Source organism: Myotis lucifugus, unplaced genomic scaffold, assembly GCF_000147115.1.
Source record: "Myotis lucifugus unplaced genomic scaffold, Myoluc2.0 scaffold_193, whole genome shotgun sequence".
NCBI classification, from domain to species: domain Eukaryota; kingdom Metazoa; phylum Chordata; class Mammalia; order Chiroptera; family Vespertilionidae; genus Myotis; species Myotis lucifugus.
Window position 1 is genome coordinate 1,005,149 of NW_005871241.1, and position 27,654 is coordinate 1,032,802.

General features: G+C 37.3%; 1 pseudogene; it reads left to right on the forward strand.

The window, feature by feature from the left end:
• The window catches only part of LOC102431917, a 56,790-nt pseudogene extending 30,027 nt beyond the window's left edge, over positions 1 to 26,763 (forward strand).
• Positions 26,764 to 27,654: the final 891 nt, after the last annotated feature.

Consider the following 27,654-nt stretch of genomic DNA (forward strand, 5'->3'; position numbering starts at 1 on the left):
AAATTAAGCTTGGTCAAATCAGTATAATGGCTTAGACAATATTTTATTTTTTCCAAGTTAAATACTAGAATAAATAAGGAGATTGCTTTTAAATCAACATTTTGTTCATTGCTATCCATTTGAAACCTATAACAAAACAAAACTGTACCACGTCCTTGTTTAATCAGTTCTAGAGATTCATTTTGTAGCTGGAAACTGTTTCATTAATAAAAGGAAGTTAAAACCATTAATATGCTGAATATTTCCTCAAGTTATGAATTCATCAGGTTGGGGGTTAATTGGACATCAGAATCAATTTTAATTTCAACACCCTAAGAACTGCTTATCTTTTATTCTGTGTATTTACTGGGTACCTTGTTTTTCACTTTAACTTTGCATTTTATATTGACTAAAGCATATGATGCTTTAAAATATATTCTAAGGCATGGAAAAATCAGGGTATAATATCTTGTAAATTTACAATAGATTTATGATCTGATTTTAAATTGGACATATTATGACAGTATTTTTCTTGTGGCTGACTTAGTTGTTATTTTTAAAATTTATTTTATTATAAGATATTTTGAACATTTTTCCCTAATGTTATGCAGCATTAACTATAAAACAGTCTAAGGTCACATAATACTTTCTATAAGAAATCTATTTTATAGTCAATGCATTCTCTTTATTATTTCTATTAGTTACATAACATGATTAAAAGAAAATATGTAGAAAAATATGAGAAAATGCAGGTATAGTACAATAAATGTTAGCATGAACTATTTATAAATTATAAGATTATTACTAATTTTTCCACTCATTTATGGCAAAAATAAGGATAGTGAGCTGTCTAGATATTCATTTTATATCAGAAATATGTTAAATCTTGGATACATTTATTACTAAATCAGTGCCAGCAATTTTAATCCATTGTCAATGTCTAGTGATTTCTACCCCATCTCCCACTACTTCACTTGTAAAGGAAGCAGACAAACTTTGGAGAATGATTATAGATTACCATAATCAGAAGGTGACTCCAATTTAAGCTGCTGTTTCAAATGTGCATATACACTGAAGCAAATCAATAAAACTTGTGGCCAGATAAGTGGCTGTTAATTTAGTAAATGCTTTTATCTCCATAGAGTTTTGGAAGAATGACCAAAAGCAGTTCACCTTTACCTGGCGATCCTCAGTATTCTTCAGTTCCACACCTCAGCTTGATGCCAATTCCACTTTCAGCGGTAGTCTGCTGAAATTATCGATCTCCTTGACATCCCGCAGAATATCACACTGCTCCACTACTTTGTTGACACTGGAGCTGATGAGAGAAGAAAAACAAGTAGCTTAGATCCTTTAGCAACACACATGATGTGAGCGATGGAGAGAAAAATACAAAAGAAATTCAGGGACCCACACTCTCAGTGAAGTTTATTTTTCAAATATATTTTTATTGATTTCAGAGAGGAAGGGAGAGGAAGGGAGAGAGAGAAACATCAATGATGAGAGAGAATAATTGATCGGCTGCCCCTTGAATATCCCACACTGGGAATGGAGCCTATGCCCTGACTGGGAATCGAACAGTCACCTTCACCTTCTGGTTTATAAGTCAACACTCGATCTCTGAGCCACACCAGCTGGGTTCACTAAAGGTTTTAGTGGACCTGTGGCCAACAGCATGTCAGGATAGCCCCTCTGAAGTGAAGGAAAAACTGTTGCAGTTTGCATGACCTGTCATTAAAACAGAAGCACAGCACTCAGTGGGCCTCTTTGGATTTTAGAAACCCTCTATGTTTGAATGAGCTACTCTGGCAGTTTACTGGAAACCAGGAAGGCTGCCATCTTTGAGTAGGACTTAGAGCAAAGGAAGCTCTGCAGTAGGTCCAGAAGCTGTAGGCAGCTACTCTGCTCTTATGTGCATGAAACAGGTCCACAAACAACAATCAAAGGATTTGTGGCAAATAGGAATGCTCTACTGAGCTCTAGAGTGCTCCATCAGTGAATCACAGTAGAAAACCCTAAACATCGGTTCTCAACCTGTGGGTCACGGCCCCTTTGGCCGTCAAACGACCCTTTCACAGGGGTAGCCTAAGACCATCCTGCATATCAGATACTTACATTACGGTACATAACAGTAGCAACATTACAGTTATGAAGTAGCAACGAAAATAATTTTATGGTTGGGTCACAACATGAGGAACTGTATTTAAAGGGCCAGAAGGTTGAGAACCACTGGCTTAGGAGTAAACTCATGCCCTAGAATGAGACTGGGATCTTTGGAGAAAAGGAAAATTTGATTAGTGGACATTAAGTGCTTTTGGAACTTGAACTGTTAATTATGAACTGAGTATCATTTTGTCCACAAGTGTGTTATTGGACTGTTATAGGAAGGGTTAACTGAGATTGCAAAAAGGATTTTTCTTGGAAGATGGGAGAGAGCAAAGCAGGGTTGTTTGTAGTATATGCTGAAAAGCAGGTCTGGTTAAATAAGGTAATACATGACAAAGTACTTATTGTGTGACTTGTGCATAATAAAATACTTATTGAAAGGAACTGAATGGATTTTATTACCTCCAGTTCTAACCTGTAAATGCTTTATGTTTAAATATGTATCTCCCAAAATATATAGACTCTATCTTGTCATTGGATATTTCACTATGTGTTTATAATGAGTAGCTTATCTACACGTATAAAAGCCTAAGCAACTGTTATGACCAAACAACCGGAACGGCCTGTCGGCCAGTCGCTATGACACTCACTGACCACCAGGGGGCATAAGCTCAATGCAGGAGCTGCCCTCTGGTGGTCAGTGCACTCCTACAGCCAAACTCCTGCAGCCCCTCCACCCTGCTGGCCAGTCCCCCCCCATAGGCCCCCAATTGCCAGCCAGGCCGAGGGACCCCACCAGTGCATGAGTTGTGCACCAGGCCTCTAGTAATATTATAAAATAGAATTAAATTAAGATAAGCACTCATGAAAATACTATTCATTATTATATTAATTAAAACATTATTTATTTCCCCTTAAGTTTTCATTGCAAAATACAATTACAATGGTATTGCTTGCATAGTGAGAATAAAATACGTATTGATATTTTACTTTGTAATTTGAAAATTTTAAAAATTGTCCATTGCTATACTGTTTAGAATAAGAAATGTGTGGCTTTACGCTTTAAGATAAGTGTTTCCCCACCTTAGTTTCTTGTTTACTTCAACGATGAAACTAAAAGAAGTGTGTTAAATACCTCATCAGATTCAGTTAAATTGTGCAGAAATGAGTCAAATTCATATCTGTGAACCTATTTTGATGATCTTTCATCTACCCATTATCCTTCAAAGGAAAAACCCAACAAAGAAACACAACTTCTATTTTTTTTATTTTTTGAATTTGATTTTTCTAAAAACTGCAAGCAAAAAATTTATAGAAAACATCATTGAAAAATACTGAGCAGTTTGGAAAAAGATAATTTTTATTTTTCCTTCTACAGGGCTAATCAGCATTTACAGCTAACCATAGTATGAAATTATTTTTTCTTAATGCACAGTCTACAATTTTAACAACTAAATAGGTGTTTACAAAATTTTTATTATTTGCCAGTTTTATGCTCAGGTTTAAATGGAATCGTGATCTTTTCTTTATAAGTATATGAAATCTACTTGTTTTGAACATATGGAAGACACACACAGGAGTTAAATAACAATATGAATACTTGTGACAATTCATCATAGTTTGGAAAAATACAGAAGCTCAAAGATATGCCTGCCCTTGAAGGAGGTATAGAGTTTAAATAGAAGGCTAAAAGATTTCTAGAGTTTATAGCACTAATTTGCATATGAGCATATGGTTTCCCACAAAATATTTATTTCTCATTAGAATTTATTTTTCCCAGGGAGTAATTATTTTAGACATGAAAATAAGTAGAGGTGATTCACTCAATGTATAACCAAATTCAAAGTGGATTTATTTCTATCGGTAATTTATTTAATAATAATATCCAAAGACATTTTTGTGCCATCTGCTTTATCACAGTTTTCCTTTCCTCCCTCTGTCACAGAAACATGGTGGATATTATAAAAAACTTTTATGATTATATATACTAATCTTGAGAAGAAGACCATGATTATATGTGCATGTTAGGACAATTATCATTAAACTAGTGGCCTGATGCATGACATTTGTGCACTCAGTGATGGTGGCCCCTCAGCTTGGCCTGCATCCTTTTGCAGTCTGGGAGTTGTTGGGGGATGTCTGACTGACAGCTATGCCCACTCCCGGGGGTGGGGGGGAGGGGAAGCGGGCCTAAGCTGCAGTCGGACATCCTTAGCACTGCTGCGGAGGCGGGCCGCTGCAATCGCCAGCAGTCAACCTGGCTTGTGGCTGAGTGGCGCTCACCCTGTGAGAGCACACTGACCACCAGGAGGCAGCTCCTGTGTTGAGCATCTTCCCCCTGGTGGTCAGTGTGCGTCATAGCAACCAGTCATTCCACTGGTCGGTCTATTTGCATATTACCCTTTTATTACATAGGATAGGTGTATTACTGGACAGTCTCTTGTGTTCTTGGTGAATTTCCTTACTTGTAAACTAAAGTGAAATGATTGTTAAAACACTGTGGTGGGTTTACTATTTTCTTCACATTAATTCCTTCCCCTCACAGATCACTCTGGAGGATTACTGCCTATGCCCATCATGTTGAACTTGGAATGTCCATATGACTTCCATTAGTGATGTGTGCACCAGAGGGTGATTCTCCATCACTCTTTTCTCTCTTCTAAGATGTGCAGTAAGATACTATCTTGTCATTTGAATCCTGTAATGAAGATGCTATGTAGCAGATCTATTGTCAATCTATAATTGACATGATCATGAGCAAGAAATAAAACTTAATTGCTGTGACCAAAGATTTTAAGGACTTTTTAAAAATCCTCACTTGAGGTATGTCTTCTTTTTTTAAAAAATTGATTTTAAAAGAAAAGAAGGGGTTTGAGAGAGAGAGAGAGAAAGAGAGAGAGAGATCAGAGAGATCAGTAGCCTCCTGGATGTGCCCCAACTGGGGCTTGAACCTGCAACCTACATATGTGCCCTAAAGGGAAATCAAACCCAGAACCTTTTGGTGCACAGGATGACACTCCAATGAACTGAGCCCCCTGTCTAGGGCAGGAAATTTTTTATTTTATTTTAGCAAAGCATATCATACTTCAACTAATATAACTATCATTAGATAGTAAATACATAATGATGCCAATTATTTAAAGTTTACATCTTTAAATGCAAATGTGCCAAAGCTTTATATAGTTATACGTAAACATAATTATAGTCATAATAATAGATACTCTCACTTAATTACTATGACTGAGAGTGCTGGAAAAGATAGCAATCTTAAGATAAACAACGAAGCAGAGAGCACCCCTAAAACACCTTTGGATTCTTAGAAATTAGCAAGTTAACCTTCTTCTCTATTACATACCAAATTTCTTTTAAAAAAAATATATTTTATTGATTTTTTACAGAGAGGAAGGGAGAGAGATAGAGAGTTAGAAACATTGATGAGAGAGAAACATCGACCAGCTGCCTCCTGCACATCTCCCACTGGGGATGTGCCCTCAACCCAGGAACATGCCCTTGATCGGAATCGAACCTGGGACCCCTCAGTCCGCAGGCCGACGCTCCATCCACTGAGCCAAACCGGTTTCGGCCCAAATTTCTTTAAGGGAAAAAATATGTTTCCTTATAAGCAATGGATAGAGTGATATTTGCCAATGGAGCACATCGTTTTTGGATGGATATGTATCAGGGGTGCATGAAAGCTAGGCAGACAGAGGTGGGACCATGGGAAAGGAAATAGAACGGAGGACCCAACTAGGTGGAGTTACTAAAGGCACCCCAACTAGGTGGGGAAGGAGGGGCACTCAGGAGAGAGGTGTGAACTTTAAAATGTATGGGTATTGCTAAGATAGGCAGCATGCAGATAACCAATCACAAGCAGTAAGGTGTATAAACCTTACTAATCCAAAGAATATTGCTAAGGCAGATTTCGTTGAAAAGACCAATTAGGAGCTAACGAGACTACCCACCCCCTAAATTAAAAGGTGCACACTTCCTCTCACTCTCTCTTTTCTCCCCGCCTGCAAGGAGTTCCTGGTGTTCATTCCTGTGGCAGGGGAACACTTCCTTGCTTAGGGCCACATGGACCTCCACCCATGGACTATTCGATTTTAATTAGCTTGGATGCTAAACTACTCCCGACTGTACCATGGAAAGGAAGCTCCAGACACTAGCCTGCTCTTGGAACCCAGCTACACCTTTTCCAGGTCTGATTTCTCTCAATAAACTTTGCTCCCATTCATTGTTTTTGTCTATGACTTCATTCTTTGATTTTCGCAAGGCAAGAACTGGGACTCAAACAACACTCACATTTTTTGGTATCAAATCTTATAAAAAATGTGATGTATTCTACATAATCTATTTCACAGTCTGAAACTATAAACTTTAAAAAAAAAACAATCATCTAAAGAACTTTTCAAATGATTTCAGTTGGTATTACGTGACATCCTTTGTTTGAAGATCAATATTAAACAAATAGAGACAGTCTCTTCCTTGGAAAACTATGCTTCTTTATCTCATTTTGCATCTTAAATGTAAAAGTGTTTAATACATTTTCTTTAATTATTCTCTAAAATTTTTGAAGGAGTGTCTTTTCATATTCCGGACAACCCAAACCTCAAGGACTGTGATTTTCCATGAAAAATAATGAAGTTTAAGGGCACATTGATTATTTCCACTTTTAGAGTCCCTTGGTGACAGAGAATATGTTTTGTGCTCCATCTTGACAAACTAGAACTCAAACTCCATCATCTTGAGTGACATGAAATACATTGAGTAGATTGGAAATTTGATAAGGGTGAAATAATATTATATGGGTCTTGGCAGCTTTTCATTATTATGAAATTGACTTTAAGAAGATTAATGCTTTTAGGTATTTTTTTAAGTTACATCAATTATGTTGTGATTATTATTCTATGCTCATATATTTATTTTGTTGGTTTTTATGAGAATTTACTTCACTAGTGAAAACATCTCAGTTAATTTTATGCTATATAAAATGTTAACATATATACTTGCTATTTAGTTGTTTAAAGGGATGGCAGTTTTCAGCCAAAGCTAATGTTTTTATTTTAAATTGAAAGACAAAAATAGTAACTCAACTTTGCACTCTTTCCATATCCACATATACCAGTAGATGCTCTGTGTCATCTATTTAAGTATTACATCAATGCTGAGATAGGGAATTTCACTATCCTTACTTTAAAGATGGTAGAACATAGCTCAGAGAGATTAATTGCAATTCTCAAATACACACTAGGAACCCATGGCAGAACTAGGTCTCAAACAGGTCTGGCCACAAAAACAAATAAAGAAACCTATGCCATTGAAAGTTCTGTTTATTCTACCTCCCAGCTTACTGATAAGAATATTTTCAAAGGTAACTAGCTCACAATTATTACTGTTGTTGTTTAGTCTATTATTGCATATGACTTTATTTTTATTAGATATAAAAATGACAAAGTGTGAACATTTTGTGTTTATTTCATCAATTTTATAAATATAATAGAGGTCCAGTGCACGAAATTCGTGCATGGGAAGGGGGTCCTTCAGCCCAGCCTGCGGCCTCACACAGTCTAGGAACCCTCAGGAGATGTCTGACTAGTGGCTTAGGCCCACTCCCAGCTCCTCCTTAGGAGCATCCTTAGTGCTGCCGCGGAAGTGGGAGAGGCTCCCGCCACCACTGCTGCATTTGCCAGCTATGAGCCCGGCTTCTGGCTGAGCAGCGCTCTCCCTGTGGGAGTGCACTGACCACCAGGGGGCAGCTTCTGCATTGAGCATCTGCCCCCTGGTGGTTAGAGCGCATCATAATGACCAGTCATTCTGCTGTTTGGTCGATTTGCATATTAGCCTTTTATTATATAGGAGTCACTTATGTTACTGTAACTACCATCCAGATGAAGATCTAGAATATAGCCATCAATCAATAAGTCCATTGCTCCCACTCCCAATCAATGCCATGTTTTGACTTGTTTTCATAGCATACATGTCAACCTCAAAATATTTTCTACAAAATTTCAATTTACCATCTATTTGTTAAAAATATTCAAAGAAAGGCATTGACCATATCAAGAATAACTTGGGAAATTTTCTGCTAGGGTACACAGGAACTAATAGGTAACTGTGCTGACCACTGGCAAAATAGTACAACAGTGGATTAATAATACAAGTGGGAGTAACTCTATTTCCAGAACATGATCAAGAACCTGATGCTGGGGACATCATGTTTTCTCTTATGGAATCAGATGTTAGTGTCAGATGTCTTTAAGTCTTGATTCCTTTGAAAAGATGTTTTCAGTAAGAATTGAATGAAAGCAAGAGTATATAAAAGATATGGTTCAAATATGTGAACCAGGGAAGGCATAGTCCCTGGGTTTTAATAACTTATTGTTTAATACATGAGGCAATTCCAATGAATGCACAACTTTTAATACAAATGGCCTCTGAATAAGGTGACAGCAGTAATGCTACTGGGAAATTCAGAGGAGAGGAAAGTGTGTGTGTGTGTAATAAATAGATTTAGATATTTATTTTTATTCTTTATTGTTTAAAGTATTACATATGTCTCCTCCCCCCCCCACTGACCTCTCCCTACTACTCCCACCCCCCAGAACATGTCCTCACTGCCCCCTCATGTCTGTGTCCATTGGTTATGCTTATATGCATGCATACAAATCCTTTGGTTGATCTCTTATCCGCCCCCTCCCCTGCTTCCCTCTGAGGTATGACAGTTTGTTAGATGCTTCTATGACTCTGGATCTATTTTTGTTCAACAGTTTATGTTGTTCATTATATTCCACAAATGAGTGAGATCATATGATATTTATGTATTTATATATTTTAAATTTTGCTCTAGTGTACCCATTATGTAGATTTTTAGGATTTATATGTGTACCATATTAGAAATAAAATGTGACGGATAAAAATTCCTCAAAACAGAAAATTGAAATCTAGACCAAGAAGCAAGTTTATTCCAGCATTAATTCAAGCGAGAGTGAGCGTGGTGGTACTGCTGAGCAAATATGAGGAAATGGGGAGCATGGTAGGAGTACATGGAACAAAGCTAGAAACAAGTGTCTGTTGCATACACTTTGCTATGCTCTCATCTACTTGTATTATCTCACCAATTCCACCTCCCTGTCCAAATTCAACTTTCTCTCTATTATAAATGGTCTCACTTTAAATCTATGATCAAGAACCTCATCTGGCACCATCTACAACACTGTCTCTTCTCTTCAAATCCTATGGTTATAACCCTTATCTGTCTGTGCACAATATCTCCAGAAATTGTATCGTCCATACAAACCTTTCTAAACTTCAAAGTTGCATATTTAAGTGCTTACTAGACCTCTCCACTTAGATATCTCATATTTTTCATCCCAAAAAGAAACACTCAATTGCTCCAGAATCTCTTAAGGTACATTAATGACAGCACAGAATTAATAACAAAGAAAAACAAGAAATTTCATCATCATAATATCTCATTCTTTCTCAGTCTCTTCATCCAATCCATCAGGAAATACACTTTTGTCTCCATCTTCAAAATATATTCTTTCAAAATATACCTATTACATCCACAGCTTCTGCCTTGGGAATATTAATAATTTATGACTTTATTTTCCATTTCAAATTTCATGTCTCATTTAAGCTTTTTTTATTTCCCAGTATAAATATTCCTATCCTGATGACATTTTTCAAATACTTTGACTTGATTCCATAAAAATGCTCCTAATGACCAATAAGGATTTAAAAAATCCCTACTTAATATGTAAATCAGACTTCCAAAGAAGTAATTCTTGTTTTTGAGAATTCTTTTCACTGACAATTTAAAAATTACCTTTATAATAAATGTATCTGTTTCTAGATTTAAATATATTATATAAACATACTAGCACTTTCTGACATTATCATGATTTTTTTTGCTTTATCTTTCTAACATATTTGATTTTTTAAATTATATCTGAAAAAGTGTAGCAAAATAATAAGACACCATATGGTCACCATTCAGTGTTTTGCCATTTGTTCCTTTATCTCTGTGTGTGAATGTGTGTGCATGTGTGTGTGTGAAGCAAAACACATCTTCTGCAGCTAAAGCCCCATCCAACATTCCTTCCAATCCCATATTATATAGGAGCAACTTTAAAATTTATGTGTCTCTTTTCCATGAATATTTTATATTTCTATCATATATACTTTTATTAATAAAATATTTATAATATTTTAGTTTTCCTCTACTCTTTTCTATTTGAAGTACCAAAAGTAAAAAAAAAAAAGGTATATGAGTAGAATAAATTAAGATAATACGTTTTGCCTTTATCTGGCCTCTGTTAGCATTGTGCTGCATTTCCCAAGGTAAATGTGTGCATTTGCATTCTATGCATGCAACTTATTTTTATAGCTCTTTTTCCATTAGGTAAAGAGGTCAATATTGCCAAAAATAAATAATAATAAGTTAGACCTTAAAATAAGGGCATGAATTGAATATGTATGAATTCAGTCAACAAATATTGAGCTAGCACCAAATAGTGCTAGAAATATGATTTAGAGTATATTGGCATGTATTGAAACATGTATGCATACACATATATATTTGCCATACTTTTGTTACTATAATTTTATCACTTAAAAGTATTAATTGATATATTTTATAACCTCATGAATAAAATATGATTATGCAATAATATTGAATTTTTATATTTAGCGCGGTTGGCCAAAAACACATTCTGTGACAGTTAAACAATATTGTGACATGTTTATGGCTCAACAATGAGAGCCAATTTGAGGCTGATAGAAATGCAAAGTAGCCTACAAGGACACATTATTCATATCGCATGTTGATATTTTCAAACTCTGTATAGTTGATTTTACATCCCAGAAAAACCAAGAGTTCATCTATCACCTGCTTAATTGTCAGTGGCAAACATTCAGGCCTAAGGAGTGTTGAAAGCACACCATTAGCAAAGGAAGAACAAACAGGCTGTTCCATGTAATGCCTTTTCACACATCCTCTCCTCTTTGTGAATGTCAAGATAAAACTAAGCAAGACAGCAGTCAAGATAAGAAATGCAATAGATGATGATGATGTTGATGGTGATGATGAGGAGGAGGATAAAGCAGAAAACCATAGATGCTGAAGATAATTACTCAGAATCTTGGTTTTTGATGCATACATTAGAATCTCTTCCCTGTCACTTATTAATTAGGTGACTTTACGAAAGCAATCTAACTTCTTGGTGTTCCAGTTTACTTATCTTAAAATACAGATATTGATCAGATAAACCCAGAGCTTTCTTAAGGACATAAACTGTATTTAGTTAGTACATTGCCTGAATTCACTTCTTCAGCTACTCTGTCAAAATGTGACTTTCCTTCTACAAACTTACAGAAGAATAATGAGCGTGTTTATGAGTATCATATATGAAATTTTCTGTTTTTAAAAAAAGAAAAGCCCATGGGGGCTAATTATTTCATATTACTCTCTCCTTCATAATCCGAGGGTGGCTTTATTTGATTCTTCTGTTGTTTCTGTTTTACGCTTGCTACACTGAGGGCTTCCTTTCCATTTAAATATATATAGGTTGTTTTCCATTTTAAGGGGAAAACAAACAGGGCTATTTTCTATCCAGTTTTATGTAGCTTAACTTGAAAAAAAGAATAGAATGTGTTTTGTGCTAAAGAAAATTTTTCTGGGAACCTATGTTTAGCTTCTTTTAGGAAATCCCCCTAAATACTCAATACGTTAGCCCAGAATGAATTAGTATCCAACTCTGACAAGGTTTGTCTTCTCTTGTTCTGCACAGCACTCTAATGAACTCTCTCTGGTCTCTGAAGAAGTCTTCCCAGTATGGATGGGCATTTCCTTAGGTCCTTATCTAGATTTTTATTAAAACTGTCTGCTTGCAAAACTTGTCCTTTCTTTTTATTATTTTTTGAGAGGCTGTAACATTATGTATTTTGTGCATTCATTTATTTTATCTTTATTGTTGAGAGTATTACAAATGGATTGTGCTGGGACAGCATAGTGTTTTGTGCTCTGGCATCCTCATTCATATGTTGTTTGTTCTCTTCTTCCTTCCCTGAAGATTATGGCATGAGATTGAATGTACTTCCTTATTTAATCACTCTACTAAGTGACACTCTGAACAGTTCCTCCAATTCCCCTACCTTTTATTTATTTATTTTTCTGTGACTTTTAACAATTGCTTTATTGAGATGAAACTCACATCACATCAAATTTACTTGTGTAAAGTAATCAGTTCAAATATTTTAGCATAGTCACAGACTTGTGAAAACCAATACAAAAGAAACCCTATATCCATTAGCAATCACTCTATCTCATCAGAGGCCCTGGCCGCATGTAGTCACTATCTACATTCTGTGTGACTTGCATTTTACTTATCATATGTTTCTGAAATTTATCCATGTTGATTCAAGTGATATTGATTTATTTTATTTTTTTAAATTTATCTTTATTTTTGAAAGTATTACAGCTGTCTGCTTTGTTTTTGTTTGTTTTTCTTTCCCATTGATATACTCCTCCTTGCACCCTCCCCTCCCAAGCCTTTGCCATACTATTGTCTCTGTCCATGGGCTATGCATATATGCATATAAATTCTCTGATTAATCTCTCCCACACACACACACACACTCCCCACCACTACCCTCCCTCTGAAATTTTGCTACCTTTTACTTACATTTCTTGGCACTGATGGAAATTGAGTAAGTAAACAGCCTTTAGTGTGCCTAGAAGCTTGTCATCCATATATGTGGGTATCATAATTTATTCATAATTTTGAGTTGAGTTACCAAAAAGGTATTGCATATATGCATTCTAAAGTAAGTTTCAGATTCTAAGATGTAGGAAGAGAAGTGAATATTATAGCTTGAGAGAATTTTTTTTTTAATGTAAGATTTTAAAAAATTTAAAAGAAGGATTTAGCAATTATGGATTAACACCTGCATTTTATCACTATAATGATAAACTTATCACTTAGAGTTAAGTTAACTTTACTAGATTCAAATAGTTTGATAAAAGGAATATGAGTTTTATGTATTCCGTTTGAAAACATGCTCAGAACTATTGTGACTATCTACTTATTAGCAAAAGGATATGAGTGGTTTCACATATATAACACATAGACCAGTCATCCAAAAACTACTTTCTAGAGTCACCAAACTCTAGGAAATCTTAGAGGAAACCTGTCTCCAAGTTCTCATTTCAAAAATGACAGACCTGGTGTTTAGAGAGCTAAGGGACATGTCAACATTCATGCATAGCTTGTTAGAATTGAAGTTGGAAATATATTTACATACAATGTACTTAGTAATAGGGAGGAAAGAAATATATACAGCTAAATGTAATTAAAGATAAAATGTTGTAATATCTGTTTCAAAATTTAATATTTAATTGAGTAACAAGGATCAGAATCTAACATTTACAATATTAGCATCTTAACTTCGTTTTGGTTATTGCTGTGGCTGAACTTTGCCCACATTGGCTACCTATGGAGAAAGGGCAAGAAGAACAGGAATGTTTTTTACCCATTAATAAGAGAAAATTAATATTGTCTGATAATTAAGAGAAGAGGACTTTCTCCACTATTAAATAGTCTCCAAGCAGAAGTTAAAGCAGGAAAAACATTAAATTTCTAACATGCACAGATACAAGTCAGCACTGTTATGAAAAGTATTTTCTAACTTTAAAAAAATATGTTTTGCTCTACCTGCTTTGGCTTAGTGGATAAAGCATCGGCCTGTGGACTGAAGGGTCCCAGGTTTAATTCTGGTCAAGGGCACATGCCAGGGTTGTGGGCTTGATCCCCAGTAGGGGCATGCAGGAGGCAGCTGATCAATGATTCTCTCTCGTCATCATTGATGTTTATATCTCTTGCTCCCTCTCCATTACTCTCTGAAATCAATAAAAATATATAAATCTCTCTCTCTCTCTCTCTCTCTCTCTCTCTCTCTCTCTATATATATATATATATATATGTAAATATATATATTTACTTATTTACTTGAGAGAGAGAGAGAGAGAGATCAATTTGTTGTTCCACTTGTTTATGCATTCATTAGTTAATTCTTGCGTGTGCCCTGACGGAGAACTCACAACCTTGGTGTATAGGGACAACACTCTAATCAACTGAGCTATTGGGCCAGTGAGTATTTTTTAACTTTAATTATTTTTCTTTTAATCCTCACCTGAGAATATAGTTCTATTGATTTTTAGAGGGGGAAAGACAGAGAGAAATATTGGTATGAGAGAAACACATTGACTGGTTGCCTCCTGCACGTGTCCCGACCAGGGCCTGGGCCGGGGAGGATCCTGCAACCAAGGTATATTCCCTTGACCAGAATCAAACCTGGGACCTTTTGGTCCACAGGCCAATGCTCTATCCACTCAGCCAAACTGGCTAGGGCTATTTTTTAACTTTAAAGGAGTTTTAGAACCTAGTAACTAGATTATCTCAACATTATTTCATTTTTTTCTTTTGAAAACTATGTCCTGGTGTCTTTCCTTTTGAAAAAAACACACAACACTAATAATTTGACAAAATTATAATTTTCCCATTTATTCATTTATTTCTTACTGACCCTCTCTTTGTCTTACCAGGAATTGTTTACTTATTCAACCAGTAATTTCCAATGGGCTTATTCCAGTTCAGAGTCTTAGGTGGTAGGAGCCTCTCCCAGCAGTTCAGGGCACAAGATGGAAACCCACCCTGTGTTGCAGAAGACTGGAGAAAACCAAGCAATGCTTAGAGAGATTTGAGTTCCACTTTATTAAACACTGGTGGGCCCAGAGAAAATGTCTTTCAAATTCTGAGCCAAGCAACAAGCAGAAGTTTCCTTTTTATTAAAGAGCCAGCCCTATGTGTGTGTAGTAGTTATCTCGCTGGAAGCTTATGGCCTTGAAAACAACACAGTTCTATTCAATTAAAAAATACACCTGGCATAGCATGAGAGCACGGGAGTATCTGGTCTCTGGCCTACAAGGTCAGACAGCTAAGTTTATCTTCCTTATTATTCAAGCAGGCTAGAAAGCAAAGTTATTTTTTCAGATTAAGGGGCTGTCTAAAAATAACAGAGTTGACTTTACAGAATAAGGGACTAACTAAATAGCAGAGAATTTCAAACAGTAGTTTTACAAAATAGGAGTTAGCCTTCTCACCTGGATAGGACACCCTTCCATTGCAGGGCACACACACAAAACCATGCTCTCTCAGACTGGGGCAATTTAGTTAGATACACCCATTGACCTAATTTGCACATCTCTGGGATGTGGGAAAAAACAACAGAGTACTACCTGGAAAAACCCACAAAGGTATGAGAAGAGGTGCAAATTCCACACAGACAGTGGCCCTAGCCAGGAACTGGTTATTTGTTTGTTTTGCTCATCAATATTATAATAAAACTAGAGGCCCGGTGCACGAAATTCGTGCATGGAGGGGGGGTATCACTCACCCTGGCCTGCACCCTCTCCAATCCAGGACCCCTTGGGGAATGTCCGACTGCCGGTTTAGGCACAATCCTACAGTGTTTGGGCCTAAACCGGCAGTCAGACATCCCTCTTGCAATCCAGGACTACTGGCTCCTAACTGCTCACCTGCCTGCCTGCCTGATATCCCGAACTGCCTCTGCCTGCCAGCCTGATTGCCCCTAACCACCCTCCCCTGCTGGCCTGATCGCCCCTAACCACCTTACCTCAGCCCCCACCACCATGGCTTTGTCCAGAAGGAGGACTGGACGACCGGAAGATGTCTGGTCTACCCAGTCTAATTAGCATATTACTCTTCTATTAGTATAGATGATATTTAACAAAATGATGTTATTTGAGGACCTGCTGCACTACAAACCAATTTTCAAGAAAGGAGATACCAAATATGGAAGTAATAATGGGACAATTACTCTAATTTCCAATGCAAGTAAAGATATGCTCAAGGTGGTACAGTAAAGGCTTCTACCTTATATGGAGCAAGAGATGCCAGATGTTTAAGTTGGATTCAGAAAAGGTAGAGGCATTGAGACTTAACTGCCACCATTTGTTAGATACTGGAGTATTCCAATGAATTTCAGAAAATGATTCTCTTTATTTTACAGACTACAGTAAAGCCGTTTTTATTTTTTGATCAAGCTTTTCATGATCCAAAAAAAGGAGTTGGCATGCCTCAGCACTTGATTGTCCTGATGGGTAACTTGTATTGTGGACGGAAAGCCATTGTCAGGACAGAATATGGAGAGACCGATGGTTTCCATTAGACAAGGGTATCAGACAGGGGTGCATTTTATCTCTCTATGTGTTTAGTCTGTACACAGAACATCTCATATACAAAATTGAGCTAGACTCAGGAGGAAGGAGTTGAATTTTGTGGAAGAAATACCAATAATTTAATATATGCAGATGACGCCATTTTACTGGCAGAAAAGGAGCAATGATGTGAAACAACTTCTGATGAGGTGAGAAGGAAGTGCCAAAGCAGGGCTGCATATGAACATCAAAAAGACAAAAATCATGACCACAAAAGCAATACACACCTTTAACATAGACAATGAAGACACAGACATTGCTAAAGATTTTGCTTACCTTGGTTCACACATCAATTCAAATGGAGACTGCAGCCAAGAAATCATAGGGAAGGCCAAGACACGGAAGGGGGGCGATGGAAGAATTAGGAAAGATCAGAAAGCGCAAAGATGTGTCATTAGAGACCAAAGCTAAGATCATTCACATCCTTTTGTTCCCAATCACTATGTAGAGATGTGAAAGGTGGACAGTGACAAAGGCTGATAGGGGGGAAAAAAGATTCATTTGAAATATGGTGGTGGAATGTGTGTAAATCAAAGCTATCAGATGAGTGATACAGGTACTCTGGGATGACAGAAAGACAAACAAGTGGGTCCCACAGCAAAGTAAGCTTGAAACATCACTGGAGGCAAAAATGACAAAACTGAAGCTGTCTTACTTCAGACACACCATGAGAAGGAAGGGCTCTTTGGAAAAGACAATCGTGCTGGCAAATATAGAAGGCAGCAGGAAAAGAGAAAGTCCAATTAAGAGATGGATGGACTCCACAAAAGAAGCCATAGGCATAGGTCTATAGGAGCTGAGCAGGGCTGTTAGGACAGGACACTGAACATCACTCATTCATATGGTTGCCAAGTCAGAGCCAACTCGACGTCACATAACACATAAACACAATTCATGAAGAATGTCTCCAATTCTAATGGCTACTTCCGTTACATACCAATATGCACCTTAAAAACGAGATTAATAAAAAAAGCCTCCCTCTACTTTCCAAAGGCATGCAAGCTGAAGAATAGAGATTTAGTTCATTTTAAATCTTTAACTTTAGTCAGTTCAAATTTATTTTAATTATTTTGAAAATAATTTCCCCTGCTTGCATCTCCACACCCAAATTGATCTAATGTATAGTTAGCTTTATAGTTCAGAAAGACACTGGAATATTTACTATATGAATAACAATAATTTGAGATATTACCAATTAACATGCTAAAATTATTAAAGTAAAATTTTGGACCTTTAAGCATTATTACTACACATAGAACTGCTGTACGTAGGTGTGTGAGTAATATGTAAACGAGTTAAATAAAAGTAATTACAAAAGAAAAATTCTAAATATGCACAGTTAGCATGAACGTATTTCTTCCAGTTCAGAATGATTTTTGCGTTGAAAGGTCACAAATAAGATTTCATTCTTCTGGGCATATTGATATGAAATCCTCTCTACTTAATTCTCAAAGGAAATGTGCCCTTGTTAGTGAATAATTTGCATTCTCTCTTGTGATTTACCTCAATAAACTGCAAACTAATAGGTTACTATCAACAGAAGAAACTCATCTAAAGCAGGCACATGAAATAGTTCTAAGTAATCTTTGAACTTAAAATGCTTAAAATGGTGACTGTGTGTAAATCAAGGGCTATCAGGTGAGTGATATTCCCAAACAAGTTCGGAAATATTTAACTGCTGCTGATAATAATTTATAAAGTAGGTATGTAGGCATTCGCCTGATAGATCTGAGAGGCATGTTAATGGAGTACAATGAAGATGGATAGCTCCCTTCTGGTAACACTGAGCAGACAGCCGCCTCATGAAGCACTTCGCCAACGCACATCAATCTCGCCATGATGGCTGCTCAGATTAGACAGAAAGGCACACTCCTGTGAATCTTAAAAGGCCATTTCTGTCTCTTGTGAAGTTGTTTAACTTTGTTTTCATTTTACGGAGGCTGGCTGAGCTCTAACACACAGGATTTGGCAGATAGACTTTTACAAAATACCCAGGAAAGGGAGATTTTTACTGAAACATACATTACAAATTTCACAGAATAACCTAACCTTGACTTTAACTTGCGATGCTATAACATGGGATTTGTTATTTGTTACTTTTTTCACATAATATAATATTCATTGATAGATTCATATTTTTGTAACATTATTTGACTTGACTTGTGACAATTTAGAATGACACCTGACAGTAAGAAGGCAGACTTTACATGGCACGTGTTTCATTATTTTTTCTGTTTGTTTGTTTTTGTGTGATTTTATTTATTAAATATATATTCTTTGTTGATTTTAGAGAAGAAGGGTGAAGGAGAGAGAGAGATAGAAGCATCAATGATGAGAGGCAGCTGAGAATTATTGATCAGCTGCCTCCTGCACACCCCTACTGGGGATTGAGCCTGCAACCTGGGCATGTGCCCTTGATCTGAATGGAACCTGGGACCCTTCAGTCCACAGGCCAATGTTCTATCCACTGAGCAAAACCAGCTAAGACTATTTTTTTAAATAGTACTATAGATGTCTCCTGTTTGAAACCTAATTTACATGGTTTATGAGCCACTCAAAATTATTAAGACATGCTAAGAAAAATATCAAATCACTGTTCCTGGACAGTCAATAAGAAAATGATTTGAAATGCTGAAAGCAACTTCCCAAAAGCATTGCTGCCATTCTTTATTCAGTATCATCCCCAACAGTGACATATACAAAATGTGGTTTCCTGTATTTTCCAGAAAATATTTGTTTCCTGGGTTTGTAAACCTGCAGTAAAGTAAAGCCAAAGTAAACAATATCAATGTTCAAACTATGTCAATAAATGTGTATTTAAAAACTAGTGCAATCTATTATTAAAGATACCATCAGCAGGATACCAGACAGTGCTGCTCAGAATTCATGTAATATTTTTGTTGGTTGGTTTTGACCAACACAATTGGCTAAACTAAGCCAGGATAAGCACACTCTTTTAAAAAATATTGCCACAAAATTTAAACACTCCCAAGAGACTGAAAGCCTTTGCCATAAATTTTGTGAATCTCTCAAATAAGGGAAGATTCCCAGTTGAATGATTATTGCTGGAGAATGAGAAGATGATCTTCAGAAGGTGCTTTTTGTGTTTCACAGCATTTCATCGCTTCTCAGTCCCTGGTGCCTCAGCCTTCACTACACACCCTTGCATGCACTGGCCTCTTTATCTGCCAGGTTCTCAGTTGTCAGTGCACTTGAGGCTTAACTCTGTAAGCACTTAAACTACCCATCTTTCCCCTTCTTAGACAGGTCATTATTGCAACTTCCTTCTACTATCCTGACTTAGGACACAGGATTCCAGGATGACCAGTAGCCTAACAATGAAATACAATTGTAGAAAAGCAGATGCGAATACTGTCCCCAAAGCCTCAGTCCTGCCCACTTCAGCTCCTACTCTTATATTTGCATTCTTTAATCCCCAATGGAGACCCCAGGAAGTCCTATGTTCTTGTGTCATCAGTCTTCAGGTTGCTATCTTGATTTTCTGTATAGGTGTCTAAACGAGTGCTTTAGTTTCTTGTGGAAGTGAGAGCCCGCATTCACAATTGCTAGAACCATAGCATGGTACTTGTCAATGTCTGCCTGAGGACAATCTCCAAATTTCAAATACTCTATGACCAGACCTGCTCATCACCCAATGCTCTCTAGAGTCAATCATCAGTATCTGAACCAGAGCATGTTTGCTTCTTCCCAGCCAACGTCCACCTGAGTGTGTATTTTATATGATTCATGTAATAATTTGTTTGATGGTTATTTTCTCCATGAGCCTAAGGACTTGTGTGTTTGTCTGTTCCTCAGGTTTTCCCCAGAACTTGGTACAGTATTCAGCAAATGGTAGGTGTGGTGAAATAAGAATCATTAACTCAAGGGGAACAAACAAGCTCTTTTCCTTCTACCCACCCCAATACTCAAGAGAATTAAGAGGGCTAAATGGAGCTCTGACTCCCAAAGAGAAGGATTAAGGGTAAGTTCATACTCTAAAACACTAATTAGTCCATATTGTCTAAAAGCTGAGTTTAAAATAGAATAAAAAAGTAAAAAACCCACTTCAATTTAGATGTAGAAATTTACAGAAGTATAAATATACCACAGCTTTTTTTGCATCCACTCATCTACTGATGGGTACTTGAGTTGCTTCCAAATCTTGGCTATTGTAAATAACACTGCAATGAATATAGGGGTGCAAATATTCTTCTGAGTTCGTATTTCCAGTTTCTTTGCATATATCACCAAAGTAGAATTACTGGATCATAAAAAGCCATGGTACATTTGCATAGTAGAACACTACTCAGCTATAAAAAAGAAGGAAATTTTACCTTTTGCAAAAGCATGAATCAGCCTGGAGAGTATTATGCTAAGTGAAATAAGCCAGTCTGAAAATGACAAGTACCATATGATTTCACTAATTTGTGAAATCCAATGAACAAAATAAACAAAGTAAAGAAAGACTAATGGAAGTAGAAGAGGGTAAAGGGGAATAAATGGTGATGGAAGGGACTTGATATGGGGTGGTAAACATATCACATAATATACAGATGATATTTGTAGAATTATGTAACTAAAACTTATAAAATTTTATTAATTAACATCACCCCAATAAATTCAATTAAGAAAAAGAAAAAATACAAGAAAAAACTGCTTCCCTTCTAACAATAAGTAAAATCTGTATAATATGAAAAATCATATATGGAAGATAATAGTAGGATAGAATATGATGGAATTTTTACGTAAACCATTAGTGATGCTATCTATAATAATAAAAGCATAATATTCTATTTAGACGTCCTTCCTTCCAGACAAAGCTGCAACAGGCGGGGGCCGGGGCCAAGGCTCTTGCACAAATTTCGTGCAACAGGCCTCTAGTCTATAATAATAAAAGCGTAATATGCTAATTAGACCAAATTAGACCGAACGTTCTTCTGGGCGACCTTCCGGAAGAAGCCAGGGCTATGAGGGAAGCCCAAGGGAAGCCTGGGTCTTGGGTGCTGGAGGGAAGCCCGGGTAGCAGGTGCCAGATGTAAGCCGGTGTACTAGCCCGGGGGAAGGAAGACCTACTTTTGCACGAATTTCATGCATCGGGCCTCTAGTAAATTAATAAAAATGCCAATTTCTACTCTAAGTCTAAGTCATTTTCATAATTAGAATTAGCATTGTATTATTTATAAATGTATATTTAGTTTTTTAACTTAGCAAAAAAATAAGTAATTTTGCTAGTGATTATGTTATTGAAAATATAATTCCAATTACTTCCTGAGGTTCATTTGAATCAATCCTATATAATAAAAGGCAAATCAACCAAACAGTGCACTGACCACCAGGGGAAGATGCTAAATACAGGAGCTGCCCTCTGGTAGTCAGTGCTCTCCCACAGGGGGAGTGCTGCTCAGCCAGAAGCTGGGCTCATGGCTGGCGAACTCAGCAGTGGTGGCGGAGCCTCTCCCACCTCTGCGGCAGCACTAAGGATGTCTGACTGCTGGCTTAGGCCCGCTCCCTGCAGGGAATGGGCCTTCAGTTGGACATCCCCCAAGGGCTGCTGGACTGCGAGGGGGTTCAGGCCAGACTGAGGGACCCCCCGAGTGCACAAATTTCATGCACTGGACCTCTAGTCTTATATAATAAAAGCCTAATATGCGTCCAGTCGTCTGGTCGTCCATTCAAGCAATCAAAGCGTAATATGCTAATGATATGCTAAGGTCACTCAACCACTCGCTATGTTGTGCACTGACCACCAGGGGGCAGACATTCTGACCAGTAGGTTACCTTGCTGTTGTGGTCTGGCCGATCTGGACTGAGCGAGATGGGCCAGACACACCCTGGAGCCCACCTTTGGTTCTTCCCTGGCTGGCCAACCTCCCACATCCCTCCCTGGCCCCAGTGTGCACCAGTGGTCTCCCTTGGCCTGGCCTGCACCCTCTCGCAATCCGGGACCCTCTCGGGGGATGTCAGAGAGCCAGTTTTGGCCCAATCTTGCAGGCCAAGCCAAGGGACCCGACTGGTGCATGAATTCATGCACCGGGCCTCTAGTTTTATGTAATTACCTAGACAACCAGATATGTTTTATATCTAGATTTCATTATTTTTCCATGATTACTGGTAATACTGCAGTGAATATTTTCCCTGTGTAGGCTTATTTCCTTTAGCTAGATCCTAGACATAGAAATAGGGGGTCTATATATACAAACATTTTAAAGTACCTTGAGATAAACTGTCAAAGTATTTCTATTAGAATTTTGCCAATTTGTAATCATTTCTTATGTAGCATGATTATTTCACTCACCTAACCAAATTAGCTATGTGTTTGATAAGACTGATTCTATGTCTTGGCAAAATAAAAACAATTGTCCTAAAAGTCACATCAGTGGATTTTGGAAATAATAAACTATCATGTACATGTAAAAAAAAATGCTTCATATTTCTTTTATTTTTTTTATTGCTAAAAGTATTACAAAGGGTATTACATATGTGTCCTTTTTTTTCCCCCTCCCTTGACAATCCCCTGGCCTCCCTTACCCCCCAGTGTCTTATGTCCATTAGTTATGCTTATATGCATGCATACAAGTCCTTCGGTTGATCTCTTACCCCCCTCCCTCCTGCCCCCCAACCCTCCCTGGCCTTCCCACTGCAGTTTGACAATCAGTTTGAGGCAGCTCTGCCTCTGTATCTATTATTGTTCAAAAGTTTGTAATAAAGTACATATTTCTTAAGCATATTGAAAGTCTCTAAATAATGGAAAAATTTTATCATCAAATTTTACTATAAAAATCATAGTTTTTTATATTTTTAGTATTGAGGTTAGTGAATAAATATGGGATATGAATATAGTTTTTATATTTCAGGCAAAGCAAACTATGAAATATACACAACATCTGGTGATATAAGGAGTTATTTAAATTATTTGTCTAATCTTCGTAATTTTGTATTTCTAGAAAGCTTAGCATTCTAAGATAACTCATGTGGAAGTAAAATGATCAGTGCATGTCTATTTGAGGGAAAGGCATAGCCTATACTAGTAGCAATTACCTCATTAAAGCACACATTCAAGCTTTCATTATCTCCATCTGATCTTGTCTCTTACTTAATAGAATTTTACTTCTATTATCTAAGCTAGATCATCAAGCATTCTGTACTGCATAGACTCTGTCTTTTGATGACTTTTGTATTACTTTGATCACAGACTTGAAGACTATTACACTTTTGAAAACATCTTTATTAACACCTAAAGATTAGTCTGAAAGCGATCTGACTGCACCTGTCACAAATAAGCTTCCAAATAATTGCTGGATTTTTAATCATTTAATTAAAAACGTTATAAAGTAGTTTATGCCTTCTTTCTTATAGTTTCCATTTTTCTTTACAAGCGCATATACTTTCACTCAAATCCCAAACAATCAATTAAATTCCTCCTTTAAAATGTCCATGTACATGCTTAACATAAAACATTACATTTTAATCACAATGAGTTAGTCTCTGAGGTGCAATTCTTTTATTGAAGACAGAACAGAAACTATTTTCCTAGGCATAACTAATTCTCTGTAGAGCTTATTTTTGCATGCTTTATTACAGTTGTCAAAGACTATGAGCCACCTGAATTGGATTGCTGTTGTTACCTAGCATGATATTACCTTAGGGGCTGTAATTAATTCAGATCTGTGTAAGCTATCCCCACAGTTGATTTAAAAAACTGTATAAACATATTGTTCTCCTTTTTAGTCATATGTCAAAATAAGAAAAAATTGCCTGTTTTTCACCATATATATATATATATATATATATATATATATATAACTACATAATGCAGAAAATAAAACCCTACTATAAATTTTTATTAATATACTATAAAACCAAGTGAAATGACATTTTGAACACAATATATGCCCTATTTCTTGATACTTACATTATCTATACTCTTAAAAATGATTACTTCAAAAGTCTCACAATATTTAAAATGTTTATAAAAATTAATTTATGGAATGAACTAGAACATTCTTTTGTGTGCTACATATAGCATAAAATCATACTTCCAGTTTTATTCTTGCCAAAATTTCCAGGTGTCTAAAATGTATAAGGATATATTTCTCAAGTTGAGAAATCTATGGGACAATAAAAACATTATTCAGACACATACACATTTTGTTAAAAGAAACTATGCGATATAAAAAAAACCTCTAAATATACTAAATTCTTAGGAATGCTACCTTTAGTACTTAAATATGACATAAGTAAATTAAAATTGCTTAGAATACATCAATGATATGTGTGATAGAATTAGTGGTTTTTTTTCCCCACAAGTAGAAATTAAGCTCTATAAAATGACTATTATCTTTAGATTTTTACAGTATAACATTAAAGAAAAAAATATAGCAAGCTGTAAACTTTCATAATTGGAAAATAATATTTAGCAAAGTTTACACTGAATTTTTTTTTGCCTAACCGTTTTGGCTCAGTGGATAGAGCGTCGGCCTGTGGACTCAAGGGTCGCAGGTTCGATTCCAGTCAAGGGAATGTACCTTGGTTGCGGGCACATCCCCAGTGGGGAGTGTGCAGGAAGCAGCTGATCGATGTTTCTCTCTCATCGATGTTTCTAATTCTCTATCCCTCTCACGTTCTCTCTGTAAAAAATCAATAAAATATTTTTTAAAAAGTTTACACTGAATTTTTAAACTATTACCTTTCCGAAACACCACTGGTTGCTCTTGCCAGGACGCACTCACCAAGAATCAGCAGTTCCAGAAGCTGTAGGAAGGCAACCTTGTGCATGGCCCTGACCTTAAATTGCAATGCCTTTTTGAATGGGTACAAGGAAAGCTTCAGCTCTACACCCAGTACCAACCATGGGCCTATACTGGTGGGTTACTCCAAGGACCTTGTGATGGAAGGTATGATGCAGAAGCTGGTGAACCTGGCCAAATCCAGGGATGTGGAAGCCACCTGCGAGCTCATGTTCAATGACGAAAAAATGAACTTCACTGAAAATCGGGCAGTGCTTCATGTGGCCCTGTGGAGTGGGTCAAACACATCCATTCTGGTGGATGGCAAGGATGAGATGCCAGAGGTCAACAGGGTCATGCAGAAGATGAAGTTTTGCTGCCAATACATTGGAGGTGGTAACTGGGAGGGATACTCAGGCAAGCCCATCACAGATGACAATAACATCGTCATCATTGGCTCTGATAGGGGACCCCTCATGGTTACTGAAGCCCTCAAGCTGTACTCTTGGAGAAGGTCCCAGGGTCTGGTCTGTCTCAATCATTGATGGGACTCACATTGCCAAAACCCTGGCCACCATGAACTCAGTCCTCCCTGTTCATCATCACTTCCAAGACCTTTACCACCAGGAGACCATCAGGAAGGCAGAGAAGGGGAAGGAGTGGCTTCTCCTTTGGCCAAGGATCCTTCTGCTGTTGCAAAGCACTTTGTTGCCCTGTCTACCAACACAACCAAAGTGAAAGAGTGTGGAGTTGACCCTCAAAACATGTTTGAGTTCTGGGATTGGGTAGGAGGATGCTGCTAGCTGTGGTCAGCCATTGGACTCTCCATTGCCCTGCATGTAGAATTTGACAACTTCAAGCAGCTGCTCTTGGGGGCTCACTGGATGAACCAGCACTTCTGCATGACACCCCTAGAGAACAACACCCCAATCCTGCTAGCTTTGCTGGGTATCTGGTACTTCAACGGCCTTTGGTGTGAGGCGCATGCCATACTGCCCTATAACCAGTGCCTGCACTGCTTTGCTGTCTACTTCCAGCAGAGTGACATGGAGTCCAATGGGAAGTGCATCACCAAATCTTGCATGGTTTGGATTATCTGACAGGCCCCATTGTGTGGTGGGAGCCAGGGACCAATGGCCAGCATGCCTCTACTAAACCATCTACCAAGGCACCAAGATGATATCCTGTGACTCCCTCGTCCTAGTCTAGACCCAGCAACCAATAAGGAAGGGTCTGCATCACAAGATTCTCCTGGACAACTTCTTCGCCCAGATTGAGGCCTTAATGAGGGCAACATCGACAGAGGAGGCTCAGAAGGAGCTTCAGGCTCCACGAAAGAGTTCAGAATACTTGAAGAAGCTGCTATAGCATCGGTTCTTTGAAGGAATTTGTCCAACTAGCTCTATTGTGTTCACCAAGCTCACACCATTCATTTTTGGAGCCTTGATTGCCACGTATGAACACAAGATCTTCATTCAGGGCATCATCTGGGACATCAAAAGCTTTGATCAATGGGGCGTGGAGCTGAGAAAGAAGCTGGCTAATAAAATTGAGCCTGAACTTGATGGCAGCAACCCAGTGATCTCTCATGAGTCTCCCACCAATGGGCTGTTCAACTTCATCAAGCTGGAGCATGACACTAGAAGCCAATAAACTTATGCTGGGTTGCAGTCTTGTTGTGACTTCTGTTTGTCCCTCCTGACCAGAGTCTGTACTGCATGGTCCTGCCCAGAGCACCCTCTGGTCACTGACTTAGACCACAAGCTCTTTGAGGATGCTGGTCTGGAATTGTCACCCTCAGCCTCCCCATGTCCATGCTCTTCTGTTTTACAATTAGCTGACGGTGTGCATTCCTATATTAATTAAGAGGAAAACACTAAACCACAGAGTTTGATTTAATTCACTCCTTGGATATGATCCCTTAGGAATAAATTACAGAAAAAGAACTATAATTTTATATTACAAAAATCAAAAGATGCAGTTTTCATAAGACAAGAGCTGATTTTAAGTTTAAAAAAAATGCCATCTATTGCCCATAAGACATTTGTCACATTTTGGATAAGCTTGAAAAAAATAGCACTTGGAATTGTTTTACTTGTTTTGTGTTGCTATAACTAAATACTATAGAGTGGATAGCGGAAACAACAGAAACTTATTTTTTTACAGCTGTGAAGGGTGGAAAGTATGAGATCAAAGGACCTATTAAATATTTGAATATTTTATATACCTCTAATGAATATATTCTGATTTCAACCAATATTTCCCAACTCTATGCTACCAGATTTTAAGTGATTTTGTAGCAGGAATCCTGTATCAAATTGGAAGAGGTAAACTGCTGAATATTTGTTGAACATACAATGACTTAGAGGCAGATTTAATTTGTGCCTTCAAACCTACCCTAGACATTTATATAGGGGCTTATAGTTAGCTACTGGCTAAGTTAGATAATATTTGTGAAAACATCTGGTCCATTGTTTGACAGATAGTGGAAACTGAAAAATTAGAAGGATTTTACTCATTTTACTCTTCATATTATAGTTGAGA